This window comes from Pongo pygmaeus, chromosome 2, assembly GCF_028885625.2.
Source record: "Pongo pygmaeus isolate AG05252 chromosome 2, NHGRI_mPonPyg2-v2.0_pri, whole genome shotgun sequence".
NCBI classification, from domain to species: domain Eukaryota; kingdom Metazoa; phylum Chordata; class Mammalia; order Primates; family Hominidae; genus Pongo; species Pongo pygmaeus.
In genome coordinates, this window is record NC_085930.1 from 114,864,158 (window position 1) to 114,885,386 (window position 21,229).

Consider the following 21,229-nt stretch of genomic DNA (forward strand, 5'->3'; position numbering starts at 1 on the left):
CTGTAAAGGAATGGCCAAGGGCAGAAATGCCAAAAACCAGAGGTGTTGGAAAAGACAGAGAAATACTTGACGGGTTTATGCTCATTTAGACAGTAAACATGTCACAATCAATGTGCAAATAATTATGCAAAAGTACAGGACAAGTTATAGTGACCTGGCCTCCTTTCCTTTATGGCATCCAACTCCACCTGCCATCACGGACTTTTCATCAGCTGGCCCAGATGTGCCACAGCTGGCCTCGGGCATAGGATAAATGGCTCAGACAGCCCCTGGGGAGAGAAAGAATGAGGCCACTTGTGTCTTCTTTTGCAGGCCATGATGGACATTTTCCCTCTAATCCACCGAACTCATTACTTCCCATTCAGGCTCTGCCAGCCCCCAGGCTGTTCTTTGCATAATCCCTGTGTTTCCTGCCTCCACATCCTCCTCACAACAATCCCCTCCACTGGAATGTCCTCTGCTTCTCGTTTCCTTCTCATTGAATCCCAGTGTAGTTCTGGACTCAATCTGAGGAAGCTTCACTGCCTAACTTCATTCCAAGCTAAGTACCACTCCTGTCATCCCTCAAGTTCTCCATAGCCTTTTGCTATGCAGAGAACAGCTTTCAGACAAAGGTGTGGAGGACGTTCTGTCTGGGAACATGGGCTTAGCGTACTGATCTGTCCCCTGCCCCCCACTCCACCACTGGAACCCAACAAAGCATGCCAAACCACAGATAAAATGCTGGTGGTGCTGAGAGATTTGTTCCGAATCCAAAATGGCAGCTCTTTTTTTAGCCAGGGGAACCCTTCCCCGTGGGATATAGAGCCTGTTTCTGCCCTGGTTCAGGCTGCTTTAGTGTGTGAAACATGGATTCTCCCTATTTCAAGACCGAACTCCCTCATTTGACTCTCATTGGGCCATCCTTCTCTGCTTTAGTTAAAATTATTTCCTTTGCTGTCTGTTTTAGCCAGAGGTGATATTTAAAAATATTTAATCTCTAGTGAGGTTTGGGTACTGACCAAACAGAATGGAATGTCACTGAGTGCTGGAGAGGGTCCTTGAGATTGGCCAAAAGGAAGGCAGTGGGTGGCTGGATTAGAGATGTAGCTGGGTGTCACCCTTTAGAGGTTGGATCCTAGGACATTTTGGGGGTGAGGGCATCAGGAGACGAGCCAGGGTAGCTCGGGCAGCCAGGGAACACTTAGGGGTGCTGGTTAGAATCCATTTACCCACACTCCCACCTCAGATCCATTATCTGTTTTCCTCTTCCTTGACCTGTATCCAGAGAGACAGATCCTTTCAGGCTGCATCAGCTGGATTTCCTTGCTGACCGACTTCCAGTTGGGTTAAGTCAATGGGAGGCACCAGCAGGAGATAGAAGGGAAGGAAGAAAAGCAGTCAGGGTTTTTCTTCCCTGCTTCCTCCCTGCTCCAGGTTGTGTTTCTAGCAGTGGCTATATTCCTCCAATGCTACAAATCCTGTCCTGCACTCCTTTTCCATTGTTCCAGCTTTCCTGGGCTCTAGCAATGCTGTCTTCCCTTTTCCGCTTCCAGTCTAAGGATGGAAATGGTTTCCTGCTATTGCTAGTCTCTGAGTGCCTAACATCCTTAACTCCTGGATAGCCAGCCTTTGGGATGGCACCTGCTGGTCTTTGCCTCCTGCTATTCATCCCTTTGAATAGTCTCTCCCACATCATCCCTGGTTTGTTTTGTATGCCTTGGTTTGAGGCAGACAGCAGTAGTGATGGGGGTGTCAGACTGAGACTTCTGTCTTGACTGCCCTCTGGCTTGCTTTCTCTTGGATCATTCCCTCTGGGGAAGGCAGGCCACCAGGTTGTGAGTAGCCCTATGGAGAGGCCCCCATGGCAAAAAAAAAAAAAAAAAAAAAAAAAAAAAAAGAAGTCTAACTAATAGCCTGCAAGGAGCTGCAATTTGTTAACAATTCCGAGCTTGGAAACAGCTCCTGCAGCCCCCGGGCAAGTCTTGAGATGACTTGAGATGACTGTAGCCCCTGCAGACAGCTTGAGGACAACCTTGTGAGAGAGACCCTGTGCCAGAACCACCCAGCTAAGTCACTCTCAAATTCTCACTTCTTGGAAACTGTGAGAGATAATAAATATTTGTTGCTTTAAGCTGCAATGTATTGGGGTGATTTGTTACATAGCATAGATAGATAATTAATGTAACTCCATCTATACTGCTGGAAATAGTCACTTTACTAAACTTTCCTGAACCATCTGAGACAGATTCCGCTTTCTGATTAATACTGAGGCTCACTGTGGCTGCCACTTAACCAGTGCTATGGAAAAAGTTCTATATTTTAACAATGCTATGGCTGCACTGGTATGTTCCCTCTGAATATCTTCTGACCCATCACTTGAAGATCAGGGAAGTCCAGGGTGGAGCCCCCAAGCTCAGTGAGATCTTGAAAGGGGCAGAGGCCAGGGATTGAGGAGGGAATAGGAAAAAAGGGTTAGAGGAGAAAAGGAAGAAGGAAAGTACAAGGGAGGCAGATAGGGAGCTAGATGGCAGAATAAAAGATTCAGGCCTGAGTTAGTCCACAAGAAATTAGGAGAGGCATCTTCCAGAACTCCGTCTGCTCTGCAATAAACCCTACCCAACTTGTCCAGTGGGATGGAGATGAGAGCTAGAGAGAGTCCAATACAGGTAATAGTCCTTAGACTGATAGTTCTGTGTGGGTAATTTAGCATTATTTCTAGATGAGTTTTCCTTGAGGCATCAAATCCTGACTCTGCTCAGCTCTCAGCCTCACGTGTTGTTCATCTCTACAAGCCAGCATGCCAGCAGTCCCTGGGCCCCCATTGAGAAGCCCCTGCCTAGAGGAGATGGGCAGCATCCTACATCGTGGGTGGGGCGCTTTCCTCTCTGCAGTTGGCCAGGGCCAGCAGCCAGGCATTACTGTGCAGGGGGCCCCTTTGTATGGCTGTGCAGCCTCAGGGTGCCCTCTGTGAGTCATTTCCTGTTATTCTCATCGAAGAAGTCCTGCCATTCTTTAGAGCAAAATTTGACATTTTTACAGGACTTGCTTCTGCAGCCTTTTGGTCAAGAGAAAAAGGCAGGGATCCTTTCATTTATATTTACAAAGCCATTAATTGGCTTCTTTATAAAATTAGACTCCATTATAAGCTCAATGGGAGTGGGAGCATAGCTTTATTTAGTCCAAAACATCAAACGGTTTTAAAGGATTCTTTTTTAACAACCAAGTGTTCAGTGGCAAGTCGACTGGAGAAGTAAGCTCCACTTCCTTCTGCTGCTGAAAATGCAGGTGATATATATATATAGATATATATATATTTTTTTTTTAATTATACTTTAAGTTCTAGGGTACATGTGCACAACGTGCAGGTTTGTTACATATGTATACATATGCCATGTTGGTGTGCTGCACCCATTAACTCGTCATTTACATTAGGTATATCTCCTAATGCTATCCCTCCCCCCTCCCCCAACCCCACGACAGGCCCCAGTGTGTGATGTTCCCCTTCCTATGTCCAAGTGTTCTCATTGTTCAGTTCCCACCTATGAGTGAGAATATGCGGTGTTTGGTTTTCTTGTCCTTGCGATAGTTTGCTGAGAATGATGGTTTCCAGCTTCATCCATGTCCCTACAAAGGACATGAAATCATCCTTTTTTATGGCTGCATAGTATTCCATGGTGTATATGTGCCACGTTTTCTTAATCCAGTCTATCATTGATGGACATTTGGGTTGGTTCCAAGTCTTCGCTACTGTGAATAGTGCCACAATAAACATACTTGTGCATGTGTTTTTATAGCAGCATGATTTATAATCCTTTGGGTATATACCCAGTAATGGGATGGCTGGGTCAAATGGTATTTCTAGTTCTAGATCCTTGAGGAATCGCCACACTGTCTTCCACAATGGTTGAACCAGTTTACAGTCCCACCAACAGTGTAAAAGTGTTCCTATTTCTCCACATCCTCTCCAGCACCTGTTGTTTCCTGACTTTTTAATGATCGCCATTCTAACTGGTATGAGATGATATCTCATTGTGGTTTTGATTTGCATTTCTCTGATGGCCAGTGATGATGAGCATTTTTTCATGTGTCTATTGGCTGAACAATGCAGGTGATATTGACTCTGGTGTGCCCACTGCTCACGGATGCACCTCAGGTGTGCCCACCTACACTGGAGAGAGAGAAGGGAAGATGGAAGGCACGATCGAGAGCCATCCCCAGGGCCCTGCCTGCAGCTCCTGCTTCTGTCTTCAGGTACCCATCTAGCTCCAGAAAAGTGCCAGAGGAGGAATCTCCCAAGCCTGATCCCCACTCCAGACCAAGCCCAGGCGTGGACAGTACCAGTGGTGTGGCTCACCACACTCGCTGCTCCCTGACCCTGTGGTCGGTCAGGCACTGAGCCTTCACAGAGAGTTTATCTCCACTCAACCTATGTCATGAAGCTGTGAGAATCAGTCATTTCCCATCACACATATCATGGTCTGGGAACTTGGAACCAGTCGCCTAAGTTACTTTGATTTCCCTCACTCCAAGGCACACATAGTATTGAATGCAGGATTTTTTAAGTTTTAATATACAGATGTGTCACCAGGGAGCCTGCAAAAATGCAGACTCTTACTCAGTCACTTTGGGGTGGGGCCTGAGTGCATTTCTAACAAGGTGATGCTGATGCTGCTAGTCCAACACCATAATTTATGGAGCAGGAATCTGAGTCAGACCCCTCATGTTACAGGTGGGAAGACTGAGCCTAGAGCAGGAGAATGGCTTTCTCGTGATACTTAAATCAGGCTAGAGGAAGTGTTTCAGGTAGTCTCACCTACCTTCTGTCACCTCACTCATGATACAGACCCCCAGCTCTTTAGGGAAGTGCTTCTCAAACTTTAATGTGCACATGAATTACCCAGGATCTTGTGAAAACACAGATCTGATTCAGTAGATCTGTGGTGAGCCCAGAATCTTAATTTTGTCACAGCTCTTAGGTGGTGCCAATGCTTTTGGTACATGGATCTCATTTGAGTAATAAGGTCCAGGACAATGGCAGTGCTATGGTTTGAATGTTTGTCCCCTCCAAAGCTTGTGTTGAAATTCAGTTGCTATTGTAACAGTTTTAAAAGGCATACCTTTGAGAGGTGGTTAGGCCCTGAGGGCTCTGCCCTCATAGGTGGCATTAATGCCCTTACAAAAGGGTGAATTCAGCCCCCTTTTGCCTTTCTCTCTCTTTGCCTTCTCACTATGTGATGATACAGAAAGAAAGCCCTCACCAGATGACAGCATTTTAATCTTGGATTTCCCAGCCTCCAGAGCTGTGGTGAAATAAATTTGTTCTTTATAAAGTAACCACTCTTGGGTATTCTGTTATAGCAGCACAAAACAAACTAAGATAGGCAGTAAGAGCATTGACTTGGTGACATCAGGAAGCATCAGTAGTTTATGACTGGCTGTTACATGCATTCACTTCCCTGAGGCTCACAGCTGCCATGGAGCACAGCCAAGCCAAAGGTATTTATTTCCCCCATACCTAGTTGGTTTCCTACCTGAGGTCAGCCCAGAGAGGAGCTGTGCTCTTAAGGCTGCTGTTGAAAAGAGAAAAAAGTTTAGAATGGTGACAGACTTTAAGATTTCTGATAGTGGAAGTCACATACAGCTTAGTTTCTGTGGAAATGCTTTCCAGGGTTGTCTTTAGCTACAGAGACCAAAGCTAGATCAAGGCAAAGTAAAGCTGTGGCAAAGACGGGGGTGAGTGTGCTTAATATACATTCCCCCCTTTTTCTTATTAAAAGAAATCTGATTTTACTGGAGGCATCGAACTACCCAGCTTTTAAAAACTGCCATTTCTATTCTCCCTTGAAGCTAGGAGTAGACTTTCACTAAGTTCTGGCCAATGAATTATAAGTGGACATTGCTGGATGAGGCTTCCAGAAAAGACCCTTAAAAGAGGAAGAAAAATCACTTGGTATATGCCTTTTTATTCTTCACCATCTCTTCCTTCTTGCTGCCTGGAATGCAGATGTGAAGGTAGGGCTCCAATAGCCATCTTGTGTCTATGAGGCACTCTGAAGAACAGAAGCTATATCTTGAAGATGGCAGAGTCAAAAGATGGAAACAACATGAGTACAATGGAATCATGGATCTGCTGCATTAACCTGGAACCACCTACTCTGCATATCACCTTATGTTACAGTAAAAGAGACACACATATTCCTTAAGCCACTCTTCTGTGAGTCTCTGTTTCAAGCAGTTGTGGGGAACTTCTAACTGATTCTGTCATCCATCCTGAAAAGTGATGCAACAATACATTTACGTATTCCATTCCCAGAATGAAATAATGGAATTGAAATTGGATTTAAGATGGCCAAAAGTGGACAAATTTGTGTGGAATGAGCTAGAGAGAGTGCCACTGTATCTATGAGTGGGTGTGTGCAGTCTGCTTCCAGGCCTACAACATCCTCATTGCAAGGACTCTTTATTGCCCACTTTGTGTGTAAACTATGGCAAACAGAGGCTGCTTGGGTCTCACATCCATTCTACCAAATAGCAGCAGGGTGACCATGGACCCAGTTGTCAATCCCTCTTAGGCTCTAGTTATCTAAAAAAATGGAGAGGCCAGGTGCGTTGACTCATGCCTGTAATCCCAGCACTTTGGGAAGCCAAGGCAGACGGATCACGAGGTCAGAAGACTGAGACCATCCTAGCCAACATGGTGAAACACCGTCTCTACTAAAAATACAAAAAATTAGCAGGACATGATGGCGGGCATCTGTAATCCCAGATACTAGGGAGGCTGAGGCAGGAGAATTGCTTGAACCTAGGAGGTGGAGGTTGCAGTGAGCTGAGATTGTGCCACTGCACTCTGGCCTGGTGACAGAGTAAGACTCCATCTCAAAAAAAAAAAAAAGAAGAAAAAGAAAAAGAAAAGGAGACTGTAATGAAAATGCTTTCTTAGGGTTGCTGTGATCCTTAAATGAGACACAACTCAATTAGCATTGATTACTATTACTATTTATTAAATATTTATTGTACGTATATTTACTAAATTTTGAAGAGCCGAGATGGGGACACAAAGATGACAAAAGAGTAGCCCTATTCCCTCAAGGACCTCCCAATTTCATTCCTTGAAGAGAGTTGTTCCATGCCTTTGTCAGGAAGATGTTTAGATGCTGCCAAAGAAACAACCCAGAAGGTGAGGCTGTATCCTAGGACTCAGCTTCTGCAAGCCTGTAGGTGGACATTCTACCAGCAGTAAGTTCTAAATGGATTTCTTCAGGACACCCAACAGTGTGCAGAGAACTGGCTGCCTCAGCATCTTGCTTGATCTTTCTCTTGAAAAGTATGTCCCTAACGCAATTTTCTCAGCATTAAAATATGAAAGATAAAGCCACTTATCTCCCAGGGCTTCAGGGAGAACTCAGTGAGGGCTTGCAGGTCAAGGGGTCAGGTCCATGACTGTCCCTCCCTCATGGGGTCCACCTGCTGGTCCTGTCCTCATTCAGATCCCTTCTCTACACCTCTATGCTGAGGGGTCCAGCTGCCAGCCCCATGCACTGCTTTGCAGAGGATTACTCATGTGGGACGGGAGTATCCTTCCTGGTGCTGGGTGTGGAGTTGTGGGAGGAGGAGGAGTCCCATGGATAATTACAGCAAACCTCCACTTATCCAAATAAATGAGTCAGGACTCTGCAAGGCAGGGAGGGCAGCAGCTGCCTCCGAAGTCTGCCTGTATGAGGCCTGTTTGTGCTCAGCCCAGGACTTGCCTCAGAGAAAGAACTGGAGGAAGTGAGCATTTCTTCCCCTCTCCCTTTTGAGAGCTGACTGGTCTGCCCTCAATTCCTGGTAGCTGCCCCTCTGCCACCAGCCTGGATCAGGAAGGTGGGGAAGGGAGAATGTGGCTTAGAGGCCAGAGTCAGGCAGGAAAGGGGTCCTGACAACAGACTCCTTCTCACTCTCCTTCTCCTCTCACTTCAGAGCTGTGGCCCACAGAACACAGGCATACTTGCTTTTTACCAGACGACTGGCTCCCAGCTGATGGGGTAAGTGTTCATGGATAAGTTCAGGGGAAGGCCTGGAACTCATTTAGAAAATTTTATCAGAGGAACCTGGGAGCCACCATTGCCCCTCCCTCCCCCTGAGCCACCCGTTGATCTTTGGTTGAACACTGTCAATCCCAGCCCCCCACATGCCACACATTGAGCCCCTCCTCTGCACCCCCAGCCCAGCCATCCTTATTCTGGAAATTAATAAGATAATCCTGTAAGACTCTTTATGAATGACAAAAACCAGTGTCAGCTGGCATCATTCGTAGCATTAGTGTGATTCTCCCTGGCTCTCACCATCCTTTGTGGCCTCACCCTTCCTCCATAGCCCAGAACAGCTTACTGCAGAAGGCCATTGCTGATGAAGGAACCCAGCACCACATCCAGATGCCCTGCCCTCTCTGCCTGTGCTGCGGCATGCCCAGGTCAGGATGCACAGCTCCTGTGTCTCAGAGAAATGCACTAAGTGCCTTTCCTAATGGTTCATGGACTCTCCCCAGAGCATAGTAGGTTTAGTGCTCTGGATCTTCTCCCTCCACTCTGTGGTCTTCTAGCATTCCCTTTGTGGATACCCATTACCATTCCAAGCTTGGTGGGAGAATGCTTAGGCTGGGAGGTGAGAAAGCTGCTTCCGCAAGATGCATGCCAGAGCTCCAAGTTGGGTTTTTTTTCCTCTATGTCCTGGAAAAATATGCCTCACAATGTTAGCAGCAGTTACCTTGGAGTGGTGGTGGTAGTGGTGTGTGTGTGTGTGTGTGTGTGTGTGTGTTTCCTAGGGTTTCTAGATGTTCCAGATGTAATGTTAGTTTTCTGATGTCTGATAATTTTTAAGGTTAACAAAACCAAATAAATTACAAGATTTGGTTAAAGCAGAGGAACCAGACCACGCCAGATGAGAATGAGAGGAGCAGCGCCAGAATGGGAGGCCTGGGTCTCAGAATCTGTTCCTGCCCTAGCATGGACTTACTGTGTGACCTTAGGCAAGTCCTTTCCCCTTTCTGACCCTCTGATTCTCTTCTGTGAAACAAGGAAGCCAGTGAGATGAGCTCTGTGGTCTCTCCCAGTGCTGACTTTCTTTGATCTACTCACCCTGTGGAGACACTCTAGATCTCTTTTGGCCCTGTTACTTTGCAGATGGTTAAGAAATATGCCCACTAGCTCTTTCCTGCCTTCTAGGGCTGAGTGATGCCACATACCACACACTGAGTCCCTAAGACCAAAACACTGCAAGGAATTTGATAAGGGTAAACCATTAAATTCCACAGGGCAGGGGTCCTGAAACTTCAGTAGGCATCAAAACACCCAGCTTTAGTACTCTGTTCTTCCCCAAGCTCGTCCCCAGGGAGGGACAATATTGCTCTGTTACAGGCCTACTGGACACAGACTGTGTGGATACTCCCAGAGCAGGAAGGTGTGGAGTTGGACTCTCTTGGAACAAGGATGAAGTAGACATTGCCTGGAAGAAGAAAGGGGACCTTCTTGATTGGCAGAGACCTCAATATTTTGTGCATCCTGTTAAATTTGGCTGAGGAGAAATTCTGAGCTAGGAGTAGTGGGAAAGTTCAAGGAAAATTGCAGGACCAGAGCAACACGGCCTCTTGATATAAAAGGGAAGCTGGGTTGCAGGCCCCAGGTGTCCCAGCCAGAAAAAAAAAAAGATGTCTTGCCAAGCAGAGTGCCAGGCAGTAACCCACTGCCTTCAAGAAACCATGCAGGCTTGGACAATGGGCATGTCCACTGTGACTGGGATACCAGAGCACCTTCCCCAAGTGTTTCAGAACTAGTAAGGCAGGCCTGGAAAGCTTCGTTTGCTTCTGAGAGGAGGTGGAGAGAGGAAGAGCTCCAGGGATGACTGAGATGTTCTCATCCCCTGGAGGAATGAGGGCTCAGAGAGACATTTAGTTTAATTTTATAAAAATAAAGTAACGTAGCATTTCTAGCACCAGAGCATTGTGGTGAAGTAAAATCCCTACTTTCTACACACAGATCTTCAGATGATCTGAGGCAGGCTAGTAGCATGGTATCCAGTCATCTCCTTGCACAAGATCCTTCACCAGGGTTTTGGTCCCCGTCACTGAACATCCCCTACCACCCTCAGCCAGGTGTGCAGGCCCCACTCTCCTAAAGGAGTGGTACCACTAAGGACTGAATTGTGTCCTGCCAAAATTCATAGATGGAAGCCTAAACCTCAATGTAACAGGACTTGGAAATCAGGCCTTCAGGAGGTAGTTAAGGTTAAATGAGGCCTTAAGGTTGAGGCCCTAATCTGATAGGATTGGTTATCTTAGAAGAGGAAGAGAGATCTCTCTTCTATGCAGCCTGTGGTATTCTGTTTGAGCAGCGCACAAGCTGCAATGTTTGACCCTCTATATCAGAATTACCCAGAGTACTTGTAAAAAATGTAGAATCTTGGAATCAACTTCAAACTTTCCAAAAAAGCAAAAAGGAAAAAAAACAATAAGATCTTAGGAATGGGAATCTGGAATATGCATTTTAGGATCACCCCAGGCAATTTCTGAAGTTTGGCAGGCACTCATTTCTAGGTCTCCCTATCTCCCCTCCCCACCCTCCATACCCCAAGGAGTCCAGACACAACTCTGCCCCTTCCAGGAAAGTTCCAGCCCACCCTGATCCCCTCCAGGAAGATACCTGGGTGGATGTTCTGTTCTGAGTGCCAGGAAGTGCACCTAGGGAGAGCAGAGATATTTGCTGTGTGCAGTCATCTCTGACAGTGACAGGGGTTGTGGGCAGGTGCACACTTCCATGCCACCACAGTGGTTTCTCAAAAGACACCTTTCCCACATAGCTGCCATCTCCCCTCCAGCACTCTGTCCTTTATTGGCCACAGTCACAGACAGATTGTTCTGGAGTTACAGGTGTCAAGTGCATGAGCCTTCCTAGCCAAACTGTGAGCTCTTTGAGGGGGAGGCCATCTGACTGCCCTCTCCCGGAATGCCAGCTCCACATATAACTTCTACTACTGAGAAACACATTCCCAGCTGGTTCACTTCCCTAGCCTTATGGCCAGCACCTGCCTTCATCTCTCAAGTGGTTGATTCATGGGTCAGGAGAGTACCATCTCTGGCCTGGGGGAACAGGTACCTCAGGACTCCCCTCAGGAAACTCTCCTCCAAGAGAACAGACTCCTAACCAGTCCCCCCACCCAGTTTTTCATCTTATTTTACTTATCAAAGTAATATCTTTCACTGTAGAAAACCTGGAAAGTACAGGAAATTAACTGCATTATTAAAAGTACATTTTTGAAACTCTCCTCTGCCAATTTCAACTTCATTTGTTCATTCATTCAATCATTCATCCAGCAAATATTTGAGCTAACAGTTCTCTACCCAAATACGCATTAGAGAGGGAGAAAATACAGGTCGCAGAGCAATTCTCACCCTGTGTGGAAATGCTAACATCATTTTTGATTTAAGATATGTAGTTCATTTCAATTAAATATATATTATATTGAAATGCTCCTCGGATTCGTATTTCATCTTGAATTGAAATATCCATTAACATCCATTCCGTATTTCCTCTGTCCATTTAGATTAATTCCAAGCTCCTGATTCTCTTGGGCATGGCATAGCTCTTAGAACACACCCCACCTCTTTCAGCCCATCTCTCAGTTTTTCCTCCAGCTGAGGGCTAAGAGGTTTGAGATCTCAAATGTTTTCTCTTCTTCTAAAAACGTTTCTGTCCAGCTTGTGCTGATCCACATCAGGCAAGACATTTTACTTTGAACATCTTTCTGTAAAATGAAATGCTATTGTCCAAGAACAGTGCCTGCAGATTTCACTGCCATTGCTGATTTAAGTGTCTTTTCTTCTACCTATTTTTTTCTTACTTTGAAATTACGAAAACAGATATCAATTATGACTGTAAAACAATTGTCATTTTAATGAATGTGAATCCATTTGGAAGATAATGTGAGCAACAGTGCATCTCTCACAGCAGCACAACCCCCATCCAATCCTATTAGAACTAGGAGCCTGGGGTACAAAACAAAATCACAACTCTTTTAGTATTCAGATCAGTATGACTTCAAGCTCTGTTCTGTTCACTGTGAGGGTGTCCCTCTTCCCCAGAGCTACCTGCTCTACAGAGTTCACGAATCTTGATGATTCACTGAACTTGGTCCATCCATGTGATGGTAGTTTGGAACCCCAGGGGTCAAGGTATCAATTTGCTGTGTAATTACTCTGTTAAACCCTTTCCTCCCAAATGACTTCATGACCCCTATACAGAGTGTCCCTCCTTCATTCCAGAAACTTTCCTGTCTCAGGAGTTTGGGGTGGGAGGTGGTTCAATGAATCTCATGCCTACAGAACCCCAGGCCTTCCAAACAAATATCGTGTTATACTTTCTTCCAGAACAATGGTTATTCAAGATCCTGAAGGGTCTCAGGACCCTTTGCAACTGTGCCTCCAATGAGTGCCCCTTTGCACCTATGCCTCTTCCCCCTTAAATCAGACCTCTGACAGCATCCATGGAGACCTTTCTAAATCATGAATCCAGCCCCACTGCTGCCTTTCCTGCATAGAATGACCCCCTCTTTCCCTATGGATACAACCCCAGCTTCACAATTTCCACAGTTTGGATCTCCTGCCCATCCACCAGCCATGCTTCCCCCTTCTTCCCTTTCCACTTCACCTCATACTCTGTGACTTCACAGAGGATGTTCTTTCATCCAGTGTTTGCAGGAGCCCCTTCCTCTGCGTGGAGGGAAGTTCCCTCCTATTCTGAAACTTCCCCAGAGTTGATGGATCCCTCCTGTGTTTCTTGCTCTGAGTTCCACTGTTGTCAGGCCATACTGTGTTGTAATTTTCAGCTCTATGGCCTGTCTTTCTCACCTCTCCCTAAGGATGGTGACTGCACTTCAGCCGTCTTGGTGTCTCTAGGCTCTGGCACAGAGGGAGTGCTCCATTCATGAAACAGAAAGCCCCATAGTCCCAAGTTCTCAAATCTACCTTTGGCTGGGGCGGGGAAGGTTTGAGAGGCTAATGCACCCAAAACTCAGTCTTTCTTCCAAAGGCCCAGGAGGAGCTACCAGAACTACGGAGCAGTTTTAATTCGGGTATCTGACCACAGGCAGCATGTGCCCACAGCCGTCCCCATGGGAACCGTGTCAGGTGAAGCTCCGACTCCGAGTGAGCAGCCTGCCTCAGGCCTGCACCCCCTCCTGCCTACTGCAGCCCCAGGGCCCAGCAGGACACCCACAGCCCCCACCTCAGGGGCCCACAGAGGCTGCAGCTGCAGGGATCTGGGTGGGCAGGTTGCCGTGGAAACCAAGCTGCTCATCTCTCCCTGGTGTCTGGAGTTCTGACAGGAAGGCCAGGCTCCACCAACGCATCCTCATTCCTGGGCTCCTCCTCGACCTCTCAGCCCATGTCCAGGGCACATCATGAACACAGAGATGGATCAAGAGTCTGAGAGGTGCAGGGAAAGCAGAGGAACCAAGAAACTGGCCGTGATTCTCTCCCTGTCACCTCATCAGGCCACTGCCACAGTTCCCGGTGCAGGTTACCACCCAAAAGGAGTTGACTTACCCAAGGGGTAGTAACCAAAGAAGGCCAGAGTCACATTTGGGAAATTTTGGTGTCAGGAGCCTTGGACCAGGAGATCTTATTCTGACCTCATTCTGATATTCAATAGCCTGATGTCAACGGTGAAGCCTCTCAACCTCTCTAAGCCCAGTTTCTCCACGTATAAAGTAAGGACCATTTTATCCACCAGATTTTCATCGGGTTTTATTACTCAAAGATAATTGCAAGCTACAAAGACTGTCTGTGTATAAGGGGTTGTTATTATCCAGGTTAAAACATAACCTGTATTCAAAAGAATTCAATCAATGCACATGTGACAAAAGCTGATGAATTATTAAAAGGAGCAATTCCTGGGTTCCTCTCCTAAGTCTTAGCTCAGAACCTCTCTACCTAGGTAGGCCTGGTGCTAAGGGCTGGAGATCTAGAAACAAGCCATGGGCCCTGCTCTGGAGGAACTCCTGGCCTCACAGAGGTGTTGTTTGTTGACCTACTGTGTGCCTAGTACTGTGAAGCATGCCAGAATAGACATGGTCACACTCTTCTTAAGGAGCCCAAATAAAACTTTTCATGGAGATGAACACAAGACATACACCTATGAAACAGAGAAGGAAGATTGTAACTTATCTGGGAAGAAGGCTCTAATGCATGTCTCCAGTAGGTACAGGAAGATTCCTGTACTACAGCATGGAAAGAGGAGATTGAGTCAGAGGGGCAAACACTAGTCTGCATTATAAAAGTCTCTGGTTGGCTAGAGAAGAAAAAATTTTTGCAAAATATGTTGCCTTCTGAGGAATAATTATTGTATTTTAATATGCATTTGTTAATTCATCTAATTGCATATTTTGTCTCTCCCTCCCTTCAGAATGTAAGCTCCATGAGTGCAGAACTTCATCTTTTCATTTTCGTATCTTCAGCCCTGAGCATAGATTTTCATTAAGCACTACCTAAATGATTACACAGTAGGGACAATAGGCATTCAACAAGCTGCTTGAAGAAGTCCTTTCTATCCACAGTGACATAAGTACTTCTTATTTTATTTTTCCCCCAAAACTCCTATTGCAGTTGGTAGCACAGTAAAATCCTGCCATGATGCCCTATGTGGGGCCCAAAAAGTTCATTTGCGGAGAGTATGTGTTTCATTGTCATGAGGTCCATGAAGTGACTAGGCTGTGCCAACCACCAAGGATGAGAGCCAATTGCCAACCGCTGTCTGTGTGAGTTTGTGTTATTCTAGGAAATGTCACTGCAAGAGGCATTAACGTGGTCATTTTCAGAATTAGTTGTTCAGTCTTTATTTCCCTACTAGACTGTGAGCTCCTCACATATGGGCTGTGCTCAATAAATAAGTATTGAGTGAATGAATAAATGAATTCATAGGAGAGTAGAACATGAGTATTCCACCTTGGTCTGGAGGGTCAGGGAATGTTTAGTTTGAGGAGAGAAGGGTGACTCAAAATTGGTAAGTGAAGGGAAGGGAACAAATGGGATGTGAGAAAACAAGCAAGAACATTTACAAAGACTCTGAATTGGAAGAGTGTGGTGTGTTCAAGCATCTGAGAGCAGCCCAATATCACTGGGGTATGAAAGAACGGGTAAGGTGGGGCATTGTTAAAGAGAGATCATGAAGAACTCATAAACTACTTCTGGGATTGGGGACTTCATTGTAACAGCAGTGGGCAGGCACTTGAAGGTTCTCATTAGAGGTGTCTTCTGACAAGATGTTCATTTTCATAAAGAACATGTCTGGAGAATGTGCTGCAGAGTGGTGAAATGATAGTGGAGAAACCTGCTGGGCACTCACCAGTGTCATCTAGGAGAGAAGATAGTGATGTATCGTGTTGGTGGCCAGGGAGGTAGAATCAGGGAGTTTCTAGGAGTTCAAGTTAAAGGACTTGGTAGGGAATGGAGGTAGGAGTGAGGAATAGGAGGGACTCCTGCATAACCTCTAGACTTCTGGCTTGAGTGTCCAGGTAGATGGTGACTGAGGAGGAGCTCTGAAGGAGAATCATTTTGGAGTGGGGCATGAGAACAGAAATATCTAGCTCAGTTTTAAACATACTCAACCGGAGATGCTTATGAGATACCCATAAACGGAGATTTGAGACTTTGCTACATTCACGGATATATGAGTACAGAATGTAGGGGAGAGATTTGTATTGGAGATAAGGGCTTAGATGCCATTTAGGTATGAGGTAATTGAAGCTATAGGAGAGAATGAAATCACCAAAAAGAGGGCGTAGGACAATACCTTAAGCAATGTCATGATTCAATAGTCAGAGGATGGAGAACCAGCTGTGGAGGCTGAAGAGGATCCTCTGCCAATAAAAGCCAAGGGAAGGGCTTGCTTCTGCAAGGTGGATGTGGCCAATTATGCTGAACACCAATGATAAGGATCAACTGAGAAGATTCATGAGTCTACAGGGAAAAAATGGAAATCCCTCAGGATTATGGCAGGGGGTCTCATCTTGGTCCCCCATGAAAACTTCTTCCTTCCTTGGATATACCCATTCCTCTCCCTCTTCCAGCTTGCTCCCTCTGGATAGGAATTCAAGAGTCAGCCTATTTCCCCCTTTAACTGGAGTTTGGAGGGGGTGAGAGGAGTAAGTAGCTGGTGGCACTACGAGGTCCCTTGAAATAATTTTCATCATGATACATTATCACTGCTATAGACACTTCCTGTTGTTTCCTAAAACAGGAAGCTGGGCCCTTCAGAAATGGGCCTCCTTCCACCTCTGACAGGCTCACTAAAGTGGACCAAATACCCCCCAGCCCAGATATCATCAGAATGTTAAACACCCACCTCTTTTGCTCTTTTGTACCTTAAATGAACCACTTCTGGATAGCTTAAAGAGATTCATCATTTAAGATTTGGCCTCCTATCCAGCAGTAGATCATTAGGAAAGAAGGTTTAACTAGGGCTGCCTATGATATTTTACGCACACAGCCTTGGAAACTACGACAGAATGCTAGGTATCACCATGAATAACTGGCACTAAAGGAATTAGGCCACTTGCATGGGTGCTCGATGAATCCAGAGCTTCCCTACCCTCCCTGTATGCCACCACTCTTCCATCTGCTATCATGCTTACTTTAATATCTTTAAAAATATATAACATTTTAGGCTGGGGACCGTGGCTCACGCCTATAATCCCAGCACTTTGGGAGGCCGAGGCAAGCGGATCACCTGAGGTCAGGAATTCGAGACCAGCCTGGCCAACATGGCGAAACCCCATCTCTACTAAAAATAAAAAAATTAGCCGGGCATGGTGGTGCGTGCCTGTAATCCCAGCTACTCGGGAGGCTGAGGCACAAGAATCACTTGAACCCGGGAGGCGGAGGTTGCAGTGAGCCGAGATCGCACCACTGCACTCCAGCCTGGGTGACAGAGTGAGACTCCGTCTCTAAATAAATAAATATAAAAAATATATAACATTTTATTTTGAAATAGTTTGAAAGGCTTTTGGAAGACTCTCAAAAGGTTGCAAAAATAGTATTGTTTCCATGTACTCTTTACCCACCTTTCCCCAATTATAATATCTTCTATAATCATAGCATGTTATATAAACCAATATACAATGATATGTATACTGCCATAAATTGATACGGCTACATATTTTTTAACTCAGTATTTTTAACTCAGGTATAAGCTTTATTTGGAGTGCACCAGCTTTACGTGTACTTTCTTTTTATTAGTCTTATTCTTATTTTGGAGGGTCTAGAGTTCCATATAATTTTAATACAGTTTTTTTGTTTTATTTTTGTAATTAAGATGTAATTCCCACACCACAAAATTTACCATTTTAAAGTGTACAGTTCAGTGGTTTTTAATATATTCACAAAGTAGTGCAACCATCACCACTATCTAATTCCAGATATTTTTATCACTCTAAAAAGAAACCCCATACCCATTAGCACTCACTTCTTTTCCTCCCCTTCCTTGGCAACCACTAGTCTATTTTCTGTCTATGAAAGGACATTTCACATAAATGGAATCATAAAATATGTGGCCTTTTGTGTTTGACTTCTTTTACTTAACATACTATTTTCTAAACTTTATTTATTTATTTATTTATTTATTTATTTAATTATACTTTAAGTTTTAGGGTACATGTGCACAACGTGTAGGTTTGTTACATATGTATACATGTGCCATACTTAACAAACTGTTTTTAAGCTTTGTCCAGGTTGTAGCACTTATCAGTACTTTCTCTGTATTTATTTTTTTTTTTGAGACAAAGTCTTGCCCTGTCACCTAGGCTGGAGTGCAATGGCCCAACCTTGGCTCACTGCAACCTCCACCTCCCGGGTTCAAGCAATTCTCTTGCCTCAGCCTCCCAAGTAGCTGGGACTACAGGGGCACGGCGCCATGCCCGGCTAATTTTTTGTATTTTAGTGGAGAGCGGGTTTCACCATGTTGCCTAGGCTGATCTCGAACTCCTGACCTCAGGAAATCCACCCGCCTTGGCCTCCCAAATGGCTAGGATTACAGGCATGAGCCACGGCCCCCAGCCAGTGGTTTATTTCTTTTTATGGCTGAACAATATTCTAGCAACATATTTTTGAATGAGTATCCAGTGCAGAGCTGAGAGAGTTTCTTCCAGTGAGACATCCAAAGTTCCCTGGAATGGCTCTTTTCACTCTGTCAGATACACCCCCACGACTCTGACCAGCATCCATAAGTGGTCCAAGAATAAGGAGGGGAGTTGTGGGGGTTGAAATGAAGTTCCAGTAGGTGACTTTCCCCACGTGCCTTCCCTGTCTGTGCCCTCAGCTTCTACTCTGCCTCAGATGGTGAAGGCATTTGGCACAGAACTTGCACACCAAAAAGCAAAAGTATTTCCATCCAAAGGGAACCACCATAAAAACAGCCATATTGTAGTGGCTCACACTTGTAATTCCAACACTTTGGGAGACTGAGGTGAGATGATCGCTTGAAGCCAGGAGTTCAAGTCCAGCCTGGGCAACAAATCGAGACCTCCATCTCTACAAAAAAAAAAAAAAAAAAAAACTTAAGAAATTAGCTGGGCGTGGTGGTGCACACCTGTAGTCCCAGCTGCTTAGGAGACTGAGGAGGGGTATCACTTGAGCCCAGGGATTCAAGACTTCAGTGAGCTATGATAATGCCACTGCACTCCAGCCTGGGAGACAGAGCAAAACCCGAACAACAACAACAACAACAAAAACACCAACAACAAAATTGGCAGCTTCTCCTGAACCATCAATCTGCAAGTATATTGAGATGAACCCTGAATGTGGTAATTAGTTGCAGGAGGGAAAAGATCACATCATACCAGTAGTGTGGTAAGACTTCTGAACATCCGCAAGGAAGGAGATGGTTAATGATTTTTATGACATTTCTATGTTCAAACCCAACTGCAAAACCAGAAGGCAGCTAAGAGGTCTCCTTGAACAATGTGTTTATTTCGCAGGTGGAGAAAATGAGATCCAGAGAAATTAAGACACAAAACTTACAGTGGCAACACTGACCCTCTGTGACAAACTCCACAGCTATTTCCCCTAACAATGCCCCTTCTGAGAACTCTGAAGCCCTAGTTCTAGGATGGGAGGAAGAGTGAGAGCAAGTGGAAAGGGTGGTTCCAAAAACCAGAGAGAAGCCCTTTTCTAGCTGTGCAGATTCATTTGAGGGATGATGACAGGGCTTAATGTATGTCCAGGGGCACTCAGGGTATCCCCTCTGAAGTAAGGATTCCCTTCTCCCAGTCCACACTCCCAGCAATTACTCCTTCTTACTCACCAGACCAAGGGGGGCAGAAATCCTGACAGAGCCCTCACCATGCTCTTTAAATTTTCTGAAATTGGCAAGTTTAATATGGAGAGAAGTTTAAAAAAAAGGGAGAAGAAGAAAAAAAATTAGAATTACCCATAATCCTACTACACACATAAAAACACTCAAATTTTGAGTGTCTTTCCTTCCAGACAGTATTCTCTGCATGTACGTAGAATTTTGTTTTCGTAAAGTTGGAATCAACAAAGTGTCACAATTCAGTTTTCATGTAACAGCCTAGTGTTAATGCCTTTGCATGAGCATCACAATTTAAAAACACTTTGTTACAGAAATTTTCAAGAATATACCGAGGTAGAAAAAATATATAATAAATTCTTACCTACTCCAATTCTACAATTATCTACTCAGAGCCAATAAATTATTTTGCAGCAAATTCCAGACCTCAAGTCATTCCACCCATAAATATTTCAGAACCATCATCTTTCGAGGCAGTTCAGTTTTCATTGCGTGGATAGACGGACAGCAGAAGCACCTTAAAAAGCTTGCCGGGGTTGGGGAAGCATCCTCCTCCTCCTCCTCTCTGCCCTCCATGGAGCTCTCTGATGCCCATACCCTCTGACCTCTACCCTTTCTGCTGAGCTGTGCCTTGGAGCAAGGATGTGGCTGTCCTTGGCTTGTCCCCTCACAAATTGCAGTCCCTTCAGGAAAAGGCCAAGGCTTCACAAGAATGGAACCCTGACCCAGAGAAGCTGTTTTTTGCTTGACTTGAGAGGTTTTGAGTAAACAGAGTTGTAATGTAATAAAGCACCAAGCCAGTTTCCTCCTCTATTAACTGGCATTGAGAGACAAGATGAATCAAGCAGCTGCAGGGGAGCTGGCTTGGCCTGGGACCCTTTCCAGCACCACCTCCACCTACCCCTCCCTCCTATGGCCCTGTGGACAGGTTATTTTCTCCTGCTCTTTGTTTTGTTTAATCTCATCGGAGGTTTCAGATCTTTTTTTTTTGTAATTTCATTTCAAACTATTATTTTATAAGACCTGGCCTATTACTGAGTATGCAGGCAGAATATGAAAATTACTCCAAAACTTTTTTAAATGAAATTTTCAAGATGCAAAAAGTGAAACTTTAAAATTTCGGTGGTAGAAGGGGAACAAAAACATTTTAATAAATGAGTGTTTATTCCAGAATGGGAATATAGAGACAAGGAAGGTACTGTGTGAATGGGTGTACCTCGCTCTCTTGGGTCAATGGTAGGAAACAGCCTGTCCCACAGTCAAGGCAGCCTTGCCCAGGCTATGGGTCTATTGTGGATGCTGGAGGCATTGTTATCTAAGTGCAGCCTCTTTGCTTCCTCAGGTTTCAGCATTTCCCATGAGATCATTTAAAATCACATTTGCTATTTTACCATCTAATCACACATAAGCCTCTCCCCACACTCCCCCCGCCCTGTTTCCATCCAAGGAGTGCACTTTCTGGAGCACCAGCAACCAGGGTGGAACTCATGACGGGAAATGGGAATGGCACCCAAGAAAGCATGATTTCTGTAGTTTCGTGAATGACAGCAAGGCTCCCATCAGACAAGCTGAGCCACTGTCACTGAGGAGGACAAACGAGTGCAAGTCTTTGCAAAGCTTGGCATCTCAGACTTGCTTCTCCTTCCTTGCTTCACACACTAGCCTCTTGGCTAGAGAACAGACATCAGATGGAGTTTCTTCTTGCTATGCCTGAATGTTAAGCTGAACATAAGTTCCAGGAGCTCGTGGTCTCCAGTAGAGGCAATCTGGGATAGAAGAGAAGATATTTCTTATGTAGAAGACAAGCAAGATTGAGCAGCAAAGGTTTGGCTGTGCGACTTTGTTAGTCTGTGGCTAAGAGTGTAAAGATATGTGCTTGGGTATTTTGAGGGGGATTAGAGATTTTATTCATA

General features: G+C 45.2%; 1 long non-coding RNA gene across 2 annotated transcripts; it reads left to right on the forward strand.

Moving 5' to 3' along the window:
- Positions 1-7,638: 7,638 nt before the first annotated feature.
- LOC134739124 (uncharacterized) lies at positions 7,639-11,275 on the forward strand. 2 transcript variants are annotated; one of them, XR_010125632.1, is made up of 3 exons: positions 7,639-7,845; positions 7,942-8,006; positions 8,338-11,275. It is a non-coding gene; the product is annotated as an uncharacterized LOC134739124 (long non-coding RNA). The 2 variants fall into 2 exon arrangements; XR_010125633.1 differs by having other exon boundaries at positions 7,639-7,752.
- The last annotated feature ends 9,954 nt before the right edge of the window (positions 11,276-21,229 follow it).